General features: G+C 38.4%; 1 protein-coding gene across 2 annotated transcripts in view; it reads left to right on the top strand.

The window, feature by feature from the left end:
• Positions 1-19,785, top strand: part of LOC135717215 (alpha-protein kinase 1-like) — a 241,784-nt gene that overhangs the window by 66,318 nt on the left and 155,681 nt on the right. The window lies entirely within an intron of this gene.

Here is a 19,785-nt window from a genome sequence, read left to right as displayed (position 1 = left end):
AACTGTTGGTGCACTAACTGCCAATGCCTTAGACGATTCGTCGGTACCGTTCGAAGATCATCTTCTGGAAACGATTGTAGGGATGTTCTAACCAAGAAATGAGCGGATCGAGATCATTTGGATCATCGGACATCGGAATCAGAGGCCTGGAATTCAAGCAACCCTCTACTTGAACCAGCAGCGTATCCATGTCTTCCAGTGTAACTGGGTTATAACCAGGCTTCCAGTGCGCGCGCTACCGTATGCGAGACGCAATACGAATAGTCTCATAATCATAGCAGTCTCATGCGCAAGAGATTTGTAGCACTCTGTTTCTCTCTCTTCAGTTTTGTCGCATCTCACATTCTCATAATGTCTATGTGTCGCACTGTTTTGTAAGCACAGCACATTTCCGGATGTATGCGTTTCATGAGAACGAGTATCATGCGACGTCGCGTGAGCCGAAGCTCATGCGCTTTTCGCAATGAGACGTCGCTAAGCGACGTTTCAATGCGACATCGAAATAACAAACTCAACTGGAAGACCAACTCGTGTTCTTGATGTGGGGAAAGTGTTGTTTTGTTTTGGAAACGATGGAAAGCGACCTAGCTACTACACTCTTATCGAACATGGAGAAGAGGTGTCGGATGGCTATGACCAACAAAGTTTTCCTAGCGGCAATTTTCGTTGATTAAAGGATTAACTTGAAAAATAGCCCATTCATAACGAACGAAGGAAGAGATGTGGCTTTGGTAAGCGAAATGTACAATCAAGTTGTGGTTTATTTGCTCGTTAATATGCTTTTTTTTTAATTTCACCGAGGGTCCACGGTACTAACACTAGGACTATTTAGAAATCTGTCGTCGCAAATTGATTGTTTCAATTCAGCATCATGGTGGCTGATATGAACTATCCTGTGAGCGCTAACACATCTGAAGAATTCAGTTGCTGCCGTAATAAGTTTTGTTGATTGACAGGTATTCAATACAATTCCTGAAGCAAGAAGCTTAGCAACAATCCGTAATACAGATATGACACAAATTGTTCCTAAATTTATTACTTTAACCTTAATCCACCATTTCGTACCTACGTACACTGTGGTGCAAAGTTGATCGGACAAAGGTCGTTTTCATACAAACAAGCCAAGTTTAACATGTTATAAATGTGTTCTGTTATGATCAATTGGGCTGAAATTTTGACGCAAAACTACAAATATGTTGAATTTCACGTGTAAGAAATACCAAATTTTTTGAAGCACCTGCTGGAAGGTGACATTAAAAATAAAATTTGTGCATAGCTGATCGGACGAAGGTCAATGGAAAAGCAAGTTTTGTGTCAAAAATTTCAACTCAATTGATCTCACAGAACACATTTACAACATGTTAAACTTGGTTAATTTTTAAGTGCAGACTTGTGTGTATGCAATGAGAAGTCACCACCAACGTTTTTGCAGCAAAGTACACTTCTGCGTTGAAAATAATCCCTTAAAATAGTGTTCACTCAAGCCAGACAAATAAAATATTAATCTTCAGAGTTCTATCATTACTAGCGTGTTGATATGATCGGTCAAGTCAGACCGAAATGTGAATTTTTTATTTGATTTTGAGAAAAACGAATTTAAAGTTGGCTGTTCAATATTGTGTCTTATGTAATGGGAAAAATCATTTGATCGTTTTCTCGTGCTACTCTAATTTTTCAAATCTGGCTGCTAAATTGAAATGTAACTGAGGGAATTCTTGATCTTATGATATCATTAACTCATTTTTTGTTTTTATTTTGCTACTTAGTCGCTTCTGACTTAAGGCCGACCATATGATCTTGTATAGTATAGTGCTGTTTTACATTCAAAATCGTCCATTTATATTTTTACTGGTCTGAGTAAAAGTATTCTGAGGGATTCTGAGTTTTGTTTGGTGCAAATGCGCAATAATTTGTTTATTTTTCCACCAAATGGGCTGAAAGCTTCAGAGGCTTCCAAAAAATGTATTTTAGAAGATTTCCGCATAAGGACTTGTTGAAGGACACATAGTTTCACAGATATTCCGGTATTATTTGGGTGCTAACATGCTAACGGTATCCCAACTACCGTAAGGTTGCCATCCACCGCTCACGTAGCCTTCCTTTACGTTCCTTTAGCATTCTTTTGACAAGCCATTGCGTCTTCCTAGGATCATGAGTGGTGATCTTACGGTGATTCCAGTATATCTCTGGAACCATGTGTTGAGTCTGCTTGAATCTATACTAGAAGATATTTCTGGAACCATCTAAAAACTTCACCCCATTTCAAAAGACACATACGAAAATGGCACACAAGTCTTCTGTTGACAAACCCTTGCAGTCCCTTATCTCGTCACCCGACAACATCACTTATGATGGGACCGCGAGAGTCAAAGCATGCGAAACAGCGCACGGCGATGGCGCCCTGAGAGAGCGCATTGAGATGTTTCAATGAAACAGTCGCATGTGATTGCCCAGTAAGAATGCCGTCGGACGAACTAGCTGCTGTCGGGCTGGAGAGTTACTCTTCTCTGCTTTTCGCGAGTGGAATTGCTCGAACTGAGCGAAGAAGAGAGTAGAATGCAAAGTAAAATGAAAAAATGAGAGAATAAGCTGTCGTGCTCCTGTCCTGAAATATTACAATATAGGGGAAACATATCAGAAGGGTATAACTCGAAACGTAAACAATGACTTTGCACGTCGATTTCTCTTGAATGACCACCCATCCACGAAATCTGACTAAACTAGCTCATAGAACAAACATGTCTCTGTCAGATGATTTAGTTAGTTTGAGTGGGTGTGTTGTCATTCGTAAGAAACCGACGATCCAAGTCATTGTTTATGTTTTGATGTAGACCCTTCTGTCATGTTTTCCTTGAATAGCAAAATTACTTATTCGTTTTATTACGCTTTCAATATTCGACTAAAACGATTACGAAAAATTCATTGTCGGTTCCGAAAAGTTTTTTTTTTAAGTCCCGAATTTTCTCAATTTGATACACCAGAATGTAAGTTAACGACATCATTTTAAAGTATAACTTAACGTATTATTGACTAAGTTTGATTTGCAGACCAAGAACCAATGCAGAGAAATGAATGGAATCAAGCATGACCGAAAGTACGTAAATCGATTTGCAAATTTTAATGACTTCACTCTATCGTATTTCAGTGAATAATTTCATTATGTTATTACTTCTCATCCTTTTTTATCGTTATTCAATTATTTTTATTACTTTATCCCTAAATAAATATAGGTTATACTGACGAAATAATTAAAAACCTTGAACAGCTCGGTAAGTATCACTGTTTTTTTTAATTGATCTTTAGGGTGAGTCAACTTTAAAACCCCATACTTCTCAATGCTTTTTAATGTGTATTAAGATCTCTATGCCAAGTGGATGCTAAACAAATGCGGTTAGGATGTGGATTTGTGGGAGAATATCATAGCTTGTATTGGAATTGACATAAAAGTATGCATTTAACTTTCAAACAATCAAAACTTACTAAATATTGGCCAAGGATACTTAAGGCATAGTGCTTGGTACATATATTCAATCTCTTTATACCTGTAGGTATAAAGCAGGGCCCTCCCTTAGCTCAGTCGATAAAGGCTGCGGCTACAAAGCAAGACCATGCTGGAGGCGGCTGGGTTCAATTCCCGGTCCGGTCTAGGAATTTTTCGGATAGGAAAATTTCTCAACTTCCCTGGGCATAGCGTATACTTGCCACACAATAATACACATGCAAAAATGGTACAGGCTAAGACAGCTTTCAATTAACAACTGTGGAAGTGCATCGAGTTGAGAGCAGACGTAAAGTTCCAGTTGAAACGTAATAGCCAAAGAAGAAGAAGATACCTGTAGGTAGGGGCCTCATAGCCTAGTCGTTAAAGGCGTGGTATTACCAAGTCAGAGGCGGTGGGTTCGGTTCCCGGTCCGGTCGAGGGAATCTTTCGGGTTGGAAATTTTCTCGACTTCCTTGGGCATATAGTATCATTGTGCTTGCCACACAATATACAAATTCATGCATTGGTTGGCATAGAAAGCTCTCAATTAATAACTGTAGAAGTGCATCTAGAACACAAAGATGAGAGCAGGCAAAAGCTCGTTCAAAGAGCGTGAAAGCCATGTAGAAGATAAATACACCTGTAGGTATGCGCGAAGCACTAGGCTTAAACCGCTCTTAACTAAATTAAGAACAACTTATTGCTTCAAGAGTTGAATCGTTATGTGGTCTTCAACAAAGTCGTTGTGCATAGTTTTACCTGTCTTTGGATTTTTGTTTTATTTAAATTAACCCAAGCAGTCACGTAAAATCACCCCAAAATATGATGTTTTTTTTAAGTGGATAAAAATATTATTTCACTCCATTTAATTCTGATTTTTTTTTTTATTATAGTCACTTTAACACTCCTGGGCCCGGGGGTTAAATTCGAACTCGTGACTTTGGCGTGAGAGGAATGGATGTTAACCACTACGCCGGGGTCGCCCTTCCGGATTTTTATTGTATTTTAAAATTAACTCTTTCTCATTCTAGTGATGTTTATACATTTTTTTTTAAATATCCATGGATGTTGTTGAAAAAAGTCATGTTTGAATAGTACGTATACTCAGCGCACCGCGATTGCTGGAAGGTTAATGTATTTTTGATTTTACTACAGGTAGATTAATTCTTTTATTTTGATTCTTCCAAACAAACTTTCAAATTCTCCCTCAAATTCAAATCGTAACCAAATTCGTATAAATTTGGCGCAATTGTTGAGGACCTTAATATATATGAAATATACGGGAGCTGTGATCCACCATGCATATTTGACACAACCTAATGATAATATTTGCAACAATCTTCTTCTAAAACTCATCCCAAAGCAACTCTCATATCAAACTAAAACCAACCAAAAATCCGGAGAATTACTCTCACAATAGTATACATCGTAATTTTAAAAGCGGTCAGTGAATCAACTTATTGCAAAGCTCAACTAAATAGAATATATCAATTACTATGGGATGAGTTTTTAAGGCTAGAGCAACAACCGATGGTTTTTTTTTTTTTATAATGATGAATAAACTGAAAAAAAAATAACTTAATTAATAAATTGATTAGAATTTGAAAATGAGCGAAGGACCATTAATGCGACAGATTTTAAAGTCAGACACACATCGCGTACATCGTACGGGTTAGGCAAAAGATGTGCGTCTGACTTAAAAAACTGTACCATTAATGGCCCTTCGCTCATTTTCAACTTCTATTCAATTTTCATACTGCCGTACTCTAACGGAAATATCCACCTACCCTCTTCTAAACATCATTCTCTAGCTAATAAATTATCACACTAAAGCTTCATGTTAGCATTTCCAACCAACCCTTCACCGGGCTGTCTTTATGCCAAGCTCTGTGGATCGCATTCGTCGGTTGACTTACATTCTAATGTGTTTACTTCGGCTGGATCAGTTATCGATGAAAATTGACAGCTTTATCTTATTTTTGCTCTAACCGGAAGCCACTATCTTGCATTTCAAAATAGCGTCAAATATCAATTTCTAGTCCCTATACGTCACCTCCATTCCGAAAATAGGGTAAAGAGGGGCAAGATAAGTCAGTGATAGTTTCATGCCTATTTTTCTTTATTCTTGCACAATCATGTTTATTCATGGTGTCTTAAATGGAATCGATTTGCTGTGAATAATTTTTGATGTTTTGTTATCAACGCTTTTTGACGTAGGACTACGTCTTTGATTTCTATATGGGGGTACACTTTGTGAAAACCGAAAATGGAACATGTAACAAATTAAGAAAGATTTTGAACGTTGGTAACTCAGCTGCCCCTGGTCCAATTTCAATAATTTTATCACCAATCGATCAGAAATATGGTTACGCATCGATAACAATGCTTCCGAATGTTGATTTTCAACAAGAAACTATTGAAAAACTGGCAAATGTCCAGCATTGTCCAAAAGCGTCGAATTAACTAACAAATCCACCAATTACCTACATGAATATGCTGCTTCCCCAGCACAGTCGTCAGTAGACGAAACAAGTCGAAGTGGCATTCGCCTCCGATCCTCGGGCGCGTGCGAATAGGGAGGATGGAATTGCGTAATATTTTGCACACTCATCGCCATACTCAGAACCACACGCTGCCAACGACCACACCACTGTGTTCAGTCGTCGAAATTAGTAGCAGTGCTTTCGGCGTGTGGCGTTGAAAATTGTTCTCCAGTAACAACGAAAGGCTGCCTGCAAGCAGCGAGCTGCAGAGCCCACATAAGCAACCATCAAAGGAGGAAAAAGCTGCACCGCTATGCTATGGATCGGAATCAGTAGCTCTTCGTGAGTCGCTGCGGGTCGGTCATCTATGCCAAGCGTGTCACCTTCGCTCCAAACGACAAACAGCTCGACAGCCTCATCCGTGTTGAACACCCAACTCAGAATTACTCAACCATCACTACAAAACGGTGAAAAGGGCCACCAAATTTTTTTTAAAGAGTATTATTTGGACATTGGTCAAGGTCATCAGTTCCCGCAAGCAGCTAGCTATCAAGGCTCAACCTGTCTATAGAAGGTGTGGAATTGTAGGCCTGAATATATTGGTGCAATTAGTTTTTCCTCGGCTTTCATTCCGCACGATTCGTTTCTTTCGTTTAATCAATCACTCTTGTAGTGACGTCGAAAAGATTGTTTCAATCGGCGCTTACATATGACATTTAATGTGGATTATAGAATTTTTTGTATGTTACCAAAATTTATGAATGGTTTGCCACTAAATATTGAGATAATTTATTGATTATTGAATTATCACACCATGAAAAAGCAGCCTGTTTGTGAGTTTTTGCCTGTATTCAAGTAAGGAGTTATCATAAAAAACAAATCGCCAGCGGGTATTTCCCGGCGACTTTACAAATAAATAAAATCAAACAAAATCATCATGCAGAACTAGCTAGGATTTGTTTTACTTCATATTTCACAAAATTGCTTTCGAGTGTTAAGACATCGTCTCCCGCAAAGTTTACATTTTTCCCTCTACCAACACATACATCAGGGCTAGATAGATCTCCACAGGATCTATAGAATCCACGCAATTTCAAAAACCAAAATGCACAGCATTACGAAAAGAGGTCAGGTTTCGACCAATAGCAGATAGATTATAATTCTAAACAAGTCAAACGATTGGAAATTTATCTAACAAACTGCTAAAATGAACGCTTAGTTAATTTTCAATAGGTCACTATTGAAAAATTCCAAATGTCCAACTGTTGCAATGGTGATCAAAATTATCACCGAATGTCTGAAAACAGCGCATCCCCTAACGCAGACTTAAAAATCGAATTCGATGCGGTCCCACTGAATGGTGCTCTTTCAATCACCGTAAGTGGTTGTGTCCAGTTCAGCAGCAGCAGCAGGAGTGCTTTCAACAACAACAACGAAAGGCTGCCTGCAAGCATCAAGCTGCAGAGCTCATATGAGCAACCATAGAGAAGGAAGCAGAAGTCCCACCGCAAGGCTAGGATCGGAATCAGTAGCTCGTAGTGCTCAGCTCAGCATTACTCAACCATCACTACAAAACTATCCTTTTCAGGACCACCATAAATTTGTTAAGAGTATTATTTGGACATTGGTCAAGGTCATCAGTTCCCGCAAGCAGCTCAGCTAGCTATCATGGCTCAACCTGGTCTCTATAGAAGGTGTGGAATTGTAGGCCCGAATGTATTGGTGAGATTAATCATCGTCCGACCATTTTCCAGAACACGCTGGTAGAAAGTGTTAAAAATCCATATTGAATTTGAGAGAAGTGGGAATAATTCGCTTTGGTTGTATATTCAGTCCCCAGAAAGCCAATAAAATCAAATTTGTGAGAAAATTAGCTCTCACGAATTCAATCTCTCGAAGCCCCTCCTTTTTTACATATTCTGTACAAACGATTTTTTTTTTTTTTTTTTAACTCTTTATTTGTTCCAAATTCAAAATAAATTACATTTCATTTTTAACCTAGGTGCTCCAGTTACTGCAGTAACGTACCAGCCTTAATTGTTATGATATATATCTAAGTGTTTTTACATTGTTTCTGTCTTGGCAATTCAGTATTTTAAACAGGTTTTTTAAACCTGCATGTCAGTATAACAATTGATAGCTTAAAACTAAATAACTAAAACTAAATCTTATCTAAGTATAAAGGGAATTAATCGTTGCAATTGAGGATTGTAACGATTTTTGCCGGAAATTATTAATTATTTTGTTGGACATTTGTGCTAAAGTCTCAACATTCGAAATTCTATGTACTTCGGTAGTACTGTACCAGGGAGGCAACTTCAAAATCATTTTCAGAATTTTGTTCTGAATTCTTTGAAGTGCGTTTTTCCTGGTAGTGCAACAACTAGACCATATTGGCACAGCGTAAAGCATGGCCGGTCTAAAAACTTGTTTAAATATTAGAAGTTTATTCGTCAGGCAAAGTTTGGATTTCCTGTTTATAAGAGGATACAAACATTTAATATATTTGTTACATTTGGCTTGAATGCCCTCAATGTGATCTTTAAAAGTTAATTTTTGGTCAAGTATTAATCCAAGATATTTCACTTGGTTTGACCAGGAAATTGGAACTCCGTTCATAGTGATTATGTGACTACTATTAGGTTTCAAAAACAAAGCTCTAGGCTTATGTGGAAATATTATAAGTTGAGTTTTGGAAGCGTTGGGAGAAATCTTCCATTTTTGTAAATAAGAAGAGAAAATATCTAAACTTTTCTGAAGTCTGCTGCAAATAACACGAAGACTTCTTCCTTTAGCGGAAATGCCTGTGTCATCAGCGAACAAAGATTTGTGGCAACCCTGAGGCAAATCAGGGAGGTCCGAAGTGAAAATGTTATACAATATAGGCCCAAGAATGCTACCCTGAGGAACTCCTGCTCTAACAGGTAGTCGATTAGATTTGGAATTTTGATAATTTACCTGCAGAGTTCTGTCAGTTAAATAATTTTGAACTAATTTCATAATGTAAAGTGGAAAATTAAACTTTTTCAATTTAGCAATCAAACCTTCATGTCAAACACTGTCGAATGCTTTTTCTATGTCTAGAAGAGCAACTCCAGTTGAGTGGCCTTCAGATTTGTTTGAACGAATTAAATTGGTAACTCTCAAGAGTTGATGAGTAGTTGAATGCCCATGGCGAAATCCAAACTGCTCATCTGCAAAAATTGAGTTCGTATTGATGTGAAGCATCATTCTATTCAAAATTATTTTTTCAAAAAGTTTACTTATTGAAGAAAGCAAACTTATTGGACGGTAGCTAGAAGCTTCAGCTGGATTTTTTTCCGGCTTCAAAATTGGAACAACTTTAGCATTTTTCCATTTATCAGGAAAGTATGCCAAATGGAAACATCTGTTAAATAATTTTACCAGGAAAGACAAGGTACTCTCTGGGAGTTTTTTGATGAGGATATAGAAAATTCCATCATCACCTGGAGCTTTCATATTTTGAAACTTTTTAGTTATAGACCTTACTTCGTCCAAATCAGTCCCCCAGGAATCATCAAAAATATTTTCCCGAGAGAAAATATTCAGAAAATCCCGAGCAACCTGATTCTCAATAGGACTAGTAAGACCCAAACTGAAATTATGGGAACTCTCGAATTGCTTAGCAAGTTTCTGAGCTTTTTCCAAATTTGTGATCAAAATTTTACCACCTTCTTTAAGCGCTGGAATTGGCTTTTGAGGTTTTTTCAAAATTTTTGTGAGTTTCCAAAAGGGTTTGGAACTCGGGTCTAATTTAGAAACATTATTTTCAAAAGTTTTGTTCCTCAGGGCAGAGAATCGCTTTTTAATTTGTTTTTGCAAATCCCGCCAGATAACTTTCATGGCAGGATCGCGTGTTCTTTGAAATTGTCTCCTACGGACATTTTTAAGACGGATCAAGAGCTGAAGATCATCGTCTATTATAATTGAATCGAATTTAACCTCGCATTTTGGTACTGAGGCAGCTCTTGCTTCAACTATAGAAGTAGTCAGAGATTCAAGAGCATAATTAATTTCATCTTTGGTTTGCAAAGGAATGTTTGGATCGAAGTTATATTCCATAAATGTTCGATATTGCTCCCAATCAGCCCTATGGTAATTGAAAGTAAAGCTGTTGGGATTAGAAATTATTTCTTGGGATATTTCAAAAGTTACTGGAAGGTGATCAGAACCGAAGTCAGCATGGGTAACCAATTGGCTACAAAGATGACATGAATCAGTTAAGACCAAATCAATAGTTGAGGGATTTCTTGCAGAAGAAAAGCATGTTGGGCTGTTTGGATATTGAATAGTGTAATAACCTGCAGAACAATCATCAAACAGAATATTACCATTGGAATTGCTTTGAGCATTATTCCATGAGCGGTGTTTTGCATTAAAATCACCAATAATGAAGAATTTAGACCTATGACGGGTAAGTTTCTGGAGGTCACCCTTGAGAAAATTCTTTTGCTGGCCTACGCATTGGAATGGCAAATAGGCAGCTATAAACGTAAGTTGTCCAAATTTTGTTTCAACAGAAACTCCCAAAGTTTCAAAAACTTTGGTTTCAAATGAAAAAAGAATTTTATGCTTGATTCGTCTATGAATAATGATGGCAACGCCACCACAGGGTCCATCAAGACGATCATTTCTATAAATCAAGTAATTTGCGTCCTTCTTAACCTTATGGTCAGGTTTAAGGAACGTTTCAGTTATAACGGCAATATGCACGTTATGAACTCTCAAAAAATTAAATAGCTCGTCTTCATTATTTTTAAGAGATCGAGCATTCCAATTTAAAATGTTTAATGCTTTAAAATCCATTACTGAATTTTAAAGTCATGACAATATTATTAGCAAATTTTACTCCAGTTTGAATAGCATCAAACATGGAGTTAGATTTAAGCATATCAGAAATCATGTCAATTAATGAATTCTGTAAAAATTCCATTGTAGGAGCAGTAATGCTTCCTTAGTCAAAATTGTCAAAATTTCCGTTAGAACGTTGGTTAGTATTTTGATTTCTACCCGCTGCAATAGCAGCATAGGTAGCTCCATTAACTCGCTGAACATTGTTAGCAGCGAGAGGAGTAGGTACAGATGAAACATTTGAAGCAGGGGTGATATTTGTACCTACGGGTACGAATGTAGAATTTGTTCCTCGCTGACCGTTTTTAACAGCAGAGGAATTTGTACCTGGTCGGAAACGTGGAGCGTTTCCTACCTGGCGGTTAGAACGAGATTGTAGGATCGCTTTGCGAGTCTTACATTCCCAAAAATTGGATTTGTGGTTTTCACCACAATTTGAACATTTAAATTTCTTAGGATCTTCCTTCACAGGACAGTCGTCCTTTGCGTGAGAGGAATCACCACAATTCATGCATTTAGTTGGCATGTAGCAATTTTTAGTTCCGTGACCCCATCCCTGGCACTTACGGCACTGAGTGAGGTTTTGAAAATTTCCTCCAGTCTTCCTGAAGTGTTCCCACTTCACTCGGACATGGAGCATAAGGCTAGCTTTTTCTAAGGCCTTAAGGTTGTTTAGTTCACTAGACTTGAAGTGAACTAAATAAAAATCATTAGAAATCCCGTTGCGCGAATCACCAGGACGGGATTTCATTTTCATTTTGATTACTTGGAGTGGCACAACTCCAAGTAATTTTGCCAGTTCATCTTTGATCTGATCCAGGGATTCACCACTGGGCAGTCCTTTCATGACAACCTTGAACACACGTTCGGTTTTGGTGTCGTAATTAAAAAATTTGTGCTTCTTCTCAGTAAGATGCTTGAGAAGACATTTAAATCCGTCCAAGGTTTCAGCCAATACACGGCATTCACCCCGACGTCCAATTTGTAGTGAAAACTTAACTTTCACGAAATTCAAAAGTTCCATGCGAAGAGCATGGAAATCGGTAGTGGTTATCACAATAGGGGGAATCTTTTCCTTCTTGGCATTAAGCCGGGAAAGTTTACTAGAATTTTTCTTGGATGATGGATCATTCTCATCATCCGTGAGCAAATCAAATTGATTACTCAAATTAATTTCTTCAGAAGGGGGGTCAAGAGTTTGCCCCTTTATTTTGCGTTTAGGCGCCATGGCGGCAGTAAATTTTTTATCCAAATCGACTTCCCAGCAGATTACTATAAGAATCTGAAGGATCGAAGAGGAATTTTCCAAATCGATATCCAAGAAGGATTACCTCGGGTAGGGTCCAAACAAGGATCGAAGAGGAATAAGAGGAGTTGAACAAGGTAGAAATTTTTTACAGGTTGAGCACTGAAAAGTGCTGTTTAAATTTGTTGTAGCTTTAGGTAGTAGTAACACTTCCTTAAGCAAAAAGCAAATAGATCCGCACGGCAAGAGAGCACGATGCGGACTGTTCTGTACAAACGATACTTTCCGCCCGGCCCCATTCATATAATTCGGAAGGAAATCCTGTGAGGGGTGAATTTAATACACTTTAATACCAAAATGCACAAAACTTAAAAATTCATAAATAACAAAAAAAATAAAAATACACCTTTTAAAGTCGATTAGATGAATCGAAAATACTCAAGTTGACAATCCCTTGGATTCTCTTCATCATCTTCTCTTTGAAATAAATACTACAAATTTGATATGCTTACAAACAAAAGAACTAAATGTTCACATTTGTTACGTCCACTAGCGGTCCTACGTCAAGCTTCCGGTCGTGCCCTTAGGCACAGACCCTTCTCCTTTTTTCTATAAAAAAATACATAGTAAAATGTTAGCTTTCCTTAGGCAATACACGCCATCATCAAAACGTGACAGGGTGAACCATACGCTTATGAAAAATTCAAAAAAATTATTTATGCATACATTATTTATCCATCGCATCATATACAAAGATTGACATATTGCATGGAAATATTACAATAAATAAAAAAAACATGTTGTTTCACCTTTACTGCGGCAAAACGAATCATTTTGAAAGGAGCAGAATAGGCCATCTGTCAACCTAAGTTTTGGTTTGGATTTGAGGTGCATTGCGACTAGAAACACTGGAATAAGAGACCAGTGGAGACACTATTATGATTCCAATCGAACTGTCAAAAGCGGTCCCAATCTGCAATGTTTACAAATGGTTTGTTTCAATTAGGGAGGAGTATTAAAATCGTTTAACAATCACTCATGTACTCGATCGTCTGTGCATTGGCGAAGTCACTCGCAAGCAGTTACAAATGCAAGTGATGCCAGGATTGCTTTGATGTTTATCTTGTTGCCAAATTCATGTTTTTTTTTCTCCGCTGGTCTCTTATTCCAGTGTTTCTAATTGCGACGTTTTTGGCATTGCGCGACAGACGGTACACTATCGGGTGATAAATTAGTTTCAGTTCTATAAAACTGCCAAGAAAGTAGCCTAATCATAATCCTTGGTCGTGATATACATTCTATAAATTGTTATCTTAAAAAGGTATTGAAAAAAAGGTGAATAGAAGCTGTTTTTTTTTAGTTTGCTGAGCATGGTAAATGCTGACTTCGTCAAATCATTTATCTATTATCGTGTGGGTGCAGTAAATAAAATCTAAGAATGCTAAATTTTGGCATGTGAAACGCAAAGGCCGATGTCGCTGACGATAATGGGTAAAAGTATTGATGTTGCCGACATTTATCCTATATTTTCATCATTGTTGACATACGCTCAATGTTTCCACAAGGTTTAACATTTTAATTTTAATTTTTGATGACTGACCCTTCTTGCCCCATCTTGCTCCGCGCTTATTCAAAGGCCACATAAAAAAAATTAAATCTTGTTCAAAAAAGTATTATGTAGGTATAACATTTTTTTTCTTGTAGGAGGGTTGCATGTACTTCATTCTGTCAGAGTATACCATTAATAGCCCCCGAATAACATCACAGAGAAAGATATCACATGATCCTTTGGTGACCCATCTTGCCTCCACATACCCCCCCCCCTCCCTACCCTACCCTACCCATATTGTGAGGTAAACCATGGCCCACTTAGTAATGAAACAACATGATTTGGGTCTATTTCGAATATGAATTATCGGATTGGAAATCGGTTTTCACTCAAGTGCATACTATTCCTTATATTTTAAGAAAAAATACGAAACAAATTATTCAACGTGGTTACTCGAAATTCTCGAACTTTTCCCTTAATATGACTGACTCCAAAACAAGAGCGTTTTATAACCTCAAAAAACACTGTTATTTCTATTGTTGATGTCAACAAATAGACGTCAAAGGCTTCGCAATACGTCCAATACGAGCGCTGTAATAAGCAAAAAAAAAGTCCATTACTAAGTGGGCCATGCTTTATTTGCAGGTTTTCCACAGTTCATCTCTAAGCAAAAGCTGCCTCTAGGATTTAAAAAAGGCGTTAGTCATAAATTTATGGTCCCTACACGTCACCCCAATTCCAAACTTATCCATATTGTGAGGTAGTTGGGAGTATTTTAAAGTTTGACTCTAACCGGAACCACCACCTCGGATTTTAAAACAGCATCCGACATTGATTTCCGGACCCTACGCGTTACCTCGACTTCAAAAATATCTATATTGTGGGTTATCTGACAGTATTTCCAAGTTTCTCTCTATCCATAAGCCACCATCTTGGATTTCAAAACGGCGTCAGACATCTATTTCTGGTCTCTGCACGTCATTCTGATTCCAAAAATACCCATATTGTGGGGTATTTGACAATATTTCCCAATTTCAGTGTAACTGTATTCCGCCATCTTATTATGCTTACTTTTATTATTATTATCATACTAACCCTTATTATTACGGTAGTTATTTTATTTATTATGCTTATTCATATTACACGTGGATCTCGATTTTGGAAACACAGCTGTTTCATCTATGTGTCAAATCGAATTTTTTTCCACTTGTGCTAAAATTACGTAATATAATTTAAAGAACTTTCTAGCGTGTAGATTCATCACATTTAGCATAATTTAAAATAAAATGTGATTTTTTAACAATTTCAGACAATTTAAATTTTAAATTATTTAGATTATTTTATTTGTTACGTCTATTCTAATTTTTGTTATTGCTTCTTTTATTAGTACAGTATAATTATTCTTATTCTCATTATTGTTATGCTTATTGTCATATTCATTATGCTAATTCTTATAATAATTGGGTTAAATACCCCAGTGTACGTCATAGTAAGCGCAAACCACACTTAAGCTCTTAACCACTTAACAAATACATAGTAGAATGTTTCAATCAACTTCTAAATGGATTTACCAATCACACCGGTTGATTACCAAAGGAGTAACAAATTGTTGTGATAAAGATAAAATCTTTACACCTCTATTTGACGCCCATTCCGTCATACGGTTTCAATTCCGGCAGAACACATTGAAATGCCATTGAAATCCATTCAGCACACGAGTGCAGGCTGAAAAAATGGTGTCGCTCGGCGCACTTGATTTGTTTTTTTAGAAGAATGAATGTAAACATTCATTTTATGCGTTCTCATAATTATAAATTCTCGATGAACATTTCAAATGGTCCTATCTGCTTTGATCGATTCTCTTCATCGACTTTCTCTTTCGTCAATAACTCAGCTGCAAAACCTTTCCCTGTTGTATTTGACGTTTTGGACGCTAGATAAGAACCTCCTTTATCAAACCATGTGGTAGAATTAACGCGAAATCTGTTTGCATAGCAGTGGTTATGAAAAGAGAAAGTCGATGAAGAGAATCGATCAAAGCAGATAGGACCATTTGAAATGTTCATCGAGAATTGTTTTGTAGCTTTTGAAATAAACTGTCATACCAAGGGCTCGATTGATTCAGCGAATTTATTGATTTATTTGATGTTTCCGCTGGATATGACGGAAATGGGCGTTTATGCCGTAGATGTTCCCTACCCTATCCAATTTTAATAAAAATCTACACCCCGATGCGAGCACGATGTCAGGAACAAAATTTTGCCCCACATCGGCTTCACGTCGGAGTGTCATTCTGATAGGAATACGCTCAAAAGCGAAAATCGACACCCCGATGAGAGCCCGATGAGCCATGCAAAATTTTGTTCCACATCGGAGTCACATCAGTGCCACAAACCGAGCGAGAGCACGCTCTCGAGGTCTACAATTCCGATGTTTTGGTTGCAAATTAGCACGATACAAGGGGTCAAATCGGACTGTTTTATCGGGCTTACATAAGGCCGATAGTCCGATGCATCGGTTTCTCATCGGAGTCGCATCGGACCGACAATTCTTACTGGGGAGCGTGTAGCTTGTCGCGCGCATCGTTCTGGTCTCTCTTTTGTACAATAATGTAGCACACCATGGATTTGAGAGTCATGCGACGCTCCGTCTCACAGCTCGCTGTCGCATTTGTGTACGCGTGAGATTTCCGGAAGCCTGGTTATAACCGATGACCCGTAGGAGATGGTGTTCATCCGATCATACTGCTGCTTACCACAGTCCTCCCAAGTTGGGTGCGCTGGGAGGGTTGAAGTGCCAATAAATCCCTTCATCAGCGCAGAACCTAGACACTTGATCTCGATGTTGTCTCTCCTTCCATAATACAAACAGTTCCTGCAGCTGGTTTCGGGCTCCAACGAAATTCATGCCGTTGTCCGAATACAAATCGGTACACTTTCCTCTACGTGCGATGAAACGTCGCACGTAGAGGAAAGTCAGACACCAGTTCGATGCGAACGGTCATGTCATACAAAAATGGATACGTATGCCTTGACAACAACTCGACGTGGTCCTGGCCGAATATACACCGGTCCAAAGTAATCAACACCAGTTTTCGAGAAAGGGCGAGAAACTGTGACTCTCGATGCAGGTAACTCTCCCATGAATTGCTGCACCAGCTCTGGTTTCAACCTGAAGCACGTTAGGCATTCATGAACTACCTTTCTGGCAACATTGCTTCCTCCTAATGGCCAGAAGCGTTGATGGATTGATCCCAACAAAAGTTGGGGACCAGCGTGAAGCAAACGATGGTGATTCAGGTATAGCGATGACGTGCTGGCAGTATCATAGGGTGCTTGGTGGCGTTTGACTCTCTTGAATTCTTCAAACGCCCACCAATCCTTAAAATGCCTTCTTCGCAAATAAACGGGCTATACCAGCGTAAGGGTGACCTTCTGGAAACAGGTTCATTCCTCCTGACAGCTTTCAGCTCTTCTGGAAACGCTTCTTCCTGGACCTTCCGATTGAGAACGAACTCCGCCTTGCGTAGCTCTTCTGAAGATAGGAATCCAGTCGGTCGATCTTCCCTTGAGTTTCGAAGTGACCGCATCAACCGCAACCATATGGCGATGCGCCGAAGCCGCGGTGACAACTGCCGTCCGCCTTTTTTTCTCTTCACATTCCTCCTCAGACAGAGGGTCCACTGAGATTGGCCAAGTGTTCCGATCCTGAGTTAGCCAGCATGGCCACCAAGAGTTGTTGTTGAGCATCTCTTTCGGCCCGATTCCCCTCGAAACCAAAACTGCCGGATTGTCGGCACCCGCAATGTGGCTCCATTCGCAACCTTCCGAAATCGATTTGATAAATCATGTGGTCGACAAGAAGGGCCTCAGATAGCCTAGTCGGTATTATGAAGCCGATTTTCGGTCGGTCTAGAACATTTTTCGTGTTGTAAATTTTCTTCCCTGGACATAGAGTTTTATTGGCTCATATGTTGGTTGGCATAGAAAGCTCGCAATTAATAACTGTGAAAGGACAAAAGAAGCGGAGTTAGTGATCAACTGTCCCTGCTTTCAGGGCATCTGGGACCTATATGTAATGCCATCTCGTACCCTGGATGGTCTAAAAAACGATTAATGTCGGTTTCGTGCTGCAATTTTTGAGAAATATCAAATACACCATTTCGACAATTTTACATGTTTCAAAATGGCAGAATTTTAGCAAAATTGTTAATCTTTGTCATTTTCAAACACAGAAGGGGGTCATAGGGCCAGGTCTCCAGTTAAACATCACTGTCCATACAGCACAAGGGTAGAGGTAAAGATTTGGCACCACAGAATAATAATCACAGGGATCAATTGAATCCTGCTTAAGATGCCGGATAGGGAGGAATAATGTTTCAAGTAGGGGATAGTCGGAGTAACAGTAGTATTAGTAAAAGTTGGAAAGTAAACGTACAGAGGACCATGTTTTGCATTTTTTAGCTGCTAAAATCCGTGGAAAGGCTCCTCTTCGCTGCCCGGAGTCAAAAATCCTTCAAATTCCGACAATCGTACATCATCTTCCGTGTTTTCCGTGCTCACGGAATCTTTCGAATCTTCATATTCAGACTCGATAAATGCGTTGAATATTTTCTTTGTGGCCGTCTTGCATTCGCTACGGTTGTATGCCAATTCCCTCCAATGGGCCGCTGTTGTATTGCTTCTTTCGAAGTCCTGTTTGAGACTCGTTTTCCACATGAAGCAGGGTCGTCCTAATTTCTTTTTTTCCATGCACGCGGTAATTGAGAGCTTTCCCTAGTATTCCTTGGGATGTGTTCCTTACCACATGTCCAAAGTAGTTTAGACGCGCCACTCTAATTTTATTGTTGATCGTGTGGTTCCACAGTTCTCTGACTGCAATATGTTGGGACTGCCTTCTTGCGCTTTGTGAGTCATTGATAACAGTTTGTGGCGGTTGTTCTGTGCTTTCATTGGTGAATGCCTCAGGACGCTGTCTTGCTTCAAAACTAAGAGCCTTTAGAGCTGCGAGCATGGTGGTTTCCATTCCGATATTCTTGAAATACTTGACGTTTTGAATGAAACATTGCCATTACCAGACTTCGTGTTGTTAGTTTTCTTGAAGATCTTGTGCTTAATAAAAAAAAACTAAAACAAAAACAACGCTTCTCGCCTACAAGCTGTAGACCGAGTGCAGAATCTTTGTGATGATACTTTCCAAACGTGCATACCCATAGAAATAAATTCAATTCAATAAAGGATTTATTGAAGAAAAAAAAAACAGATGATTTCTTATATTTCTTCTAAAATATCAAATGCTGTGCTTAATCATTTATTATTAGTACAGAGCAATAAACAATGTACGGTGATGATTAATTTGTTAATATGCTTTTATAAGCGGGTTCAAATGCACTTTTTGTAAGCATCAACACTGATCTGGCAGCACTAGTGTGCATCTTTCCAATGTGGTAAAGATCCAGATCAGCCCAGGGACCTGGTAGCGTAATTAAACTACCTCAAGTTTTTGCCAAAGCCCAGGGGCAAAATTGTGAATCATTGTCCATAACAAACAGTTACGCAAAGTTTCATATAAATCGAGGAAGGTTGATTCAAAAAACCTTTTTATTTTAGCTAATTTGCCTGAAACTGCTGTATGAGCAAGTGAGCTGATTTTTTTCACAGAGGCTATTGGGCTATATAGAAAATAAATTTTGGATGGGGAGCAAAAATCTGAGAATATTTCAAAAAAATGTCTTGACAGCAATTTATCGGGAGCAGTGCTTGAAAAAAAAGCACTTTTTCCTTTTTGCCTTCAATCTCCTATGCGAGGGAGGACTAATTTTAATCGCCAAGTCCCAGACACATGAATTGCTCTCTCTGAGTATACTGAAGTAGGGCGACTTTTCTTTCAATTCTTCAATTTTGAAGTGTGTGAACTTATTTTGAATAGTTTACTATGGTTATGAATTTCGAAATGTTCCTTCATGGTAAAATTATGATTCAAAAAAGTGAGCCTCTCTCTCTGTATTTTAATGGAAAATTGAGGAATAAGAAAGCGGAATATTCTGAACCATAGAAACACTTTTTAAAAGTTCCTGCAATATGAAGTTACTTGAAATTCCTGTTGTTCTTTAATTTATCCTGAAGCTCCCGCAATTTTTCTGATCTTTTCGATA

This window comes from Ochlerotatus camptorhynchus, unplaced genomic scaffold, assembly GCF_037179485.1.
Source record: "Ochlerotatus camptorhynchus isolate MF236.1 unplaced genomic scaffold, CSIRO-AGI_Acam_v1.1 ptg000052l, whole genome shotgun sequence".
NCBI classification, from domain to species: Eukaryota; Metazoa; Arthropoda; class Insecta; order Diptera; family Culicidae; genus Ochlerotatus; species Ochlerotatus camptorhynchus.
Note: the sequence above shows the minus strand (reverse complement) of the source record. Positions and strands in the feature narration are given on the sequence as shown.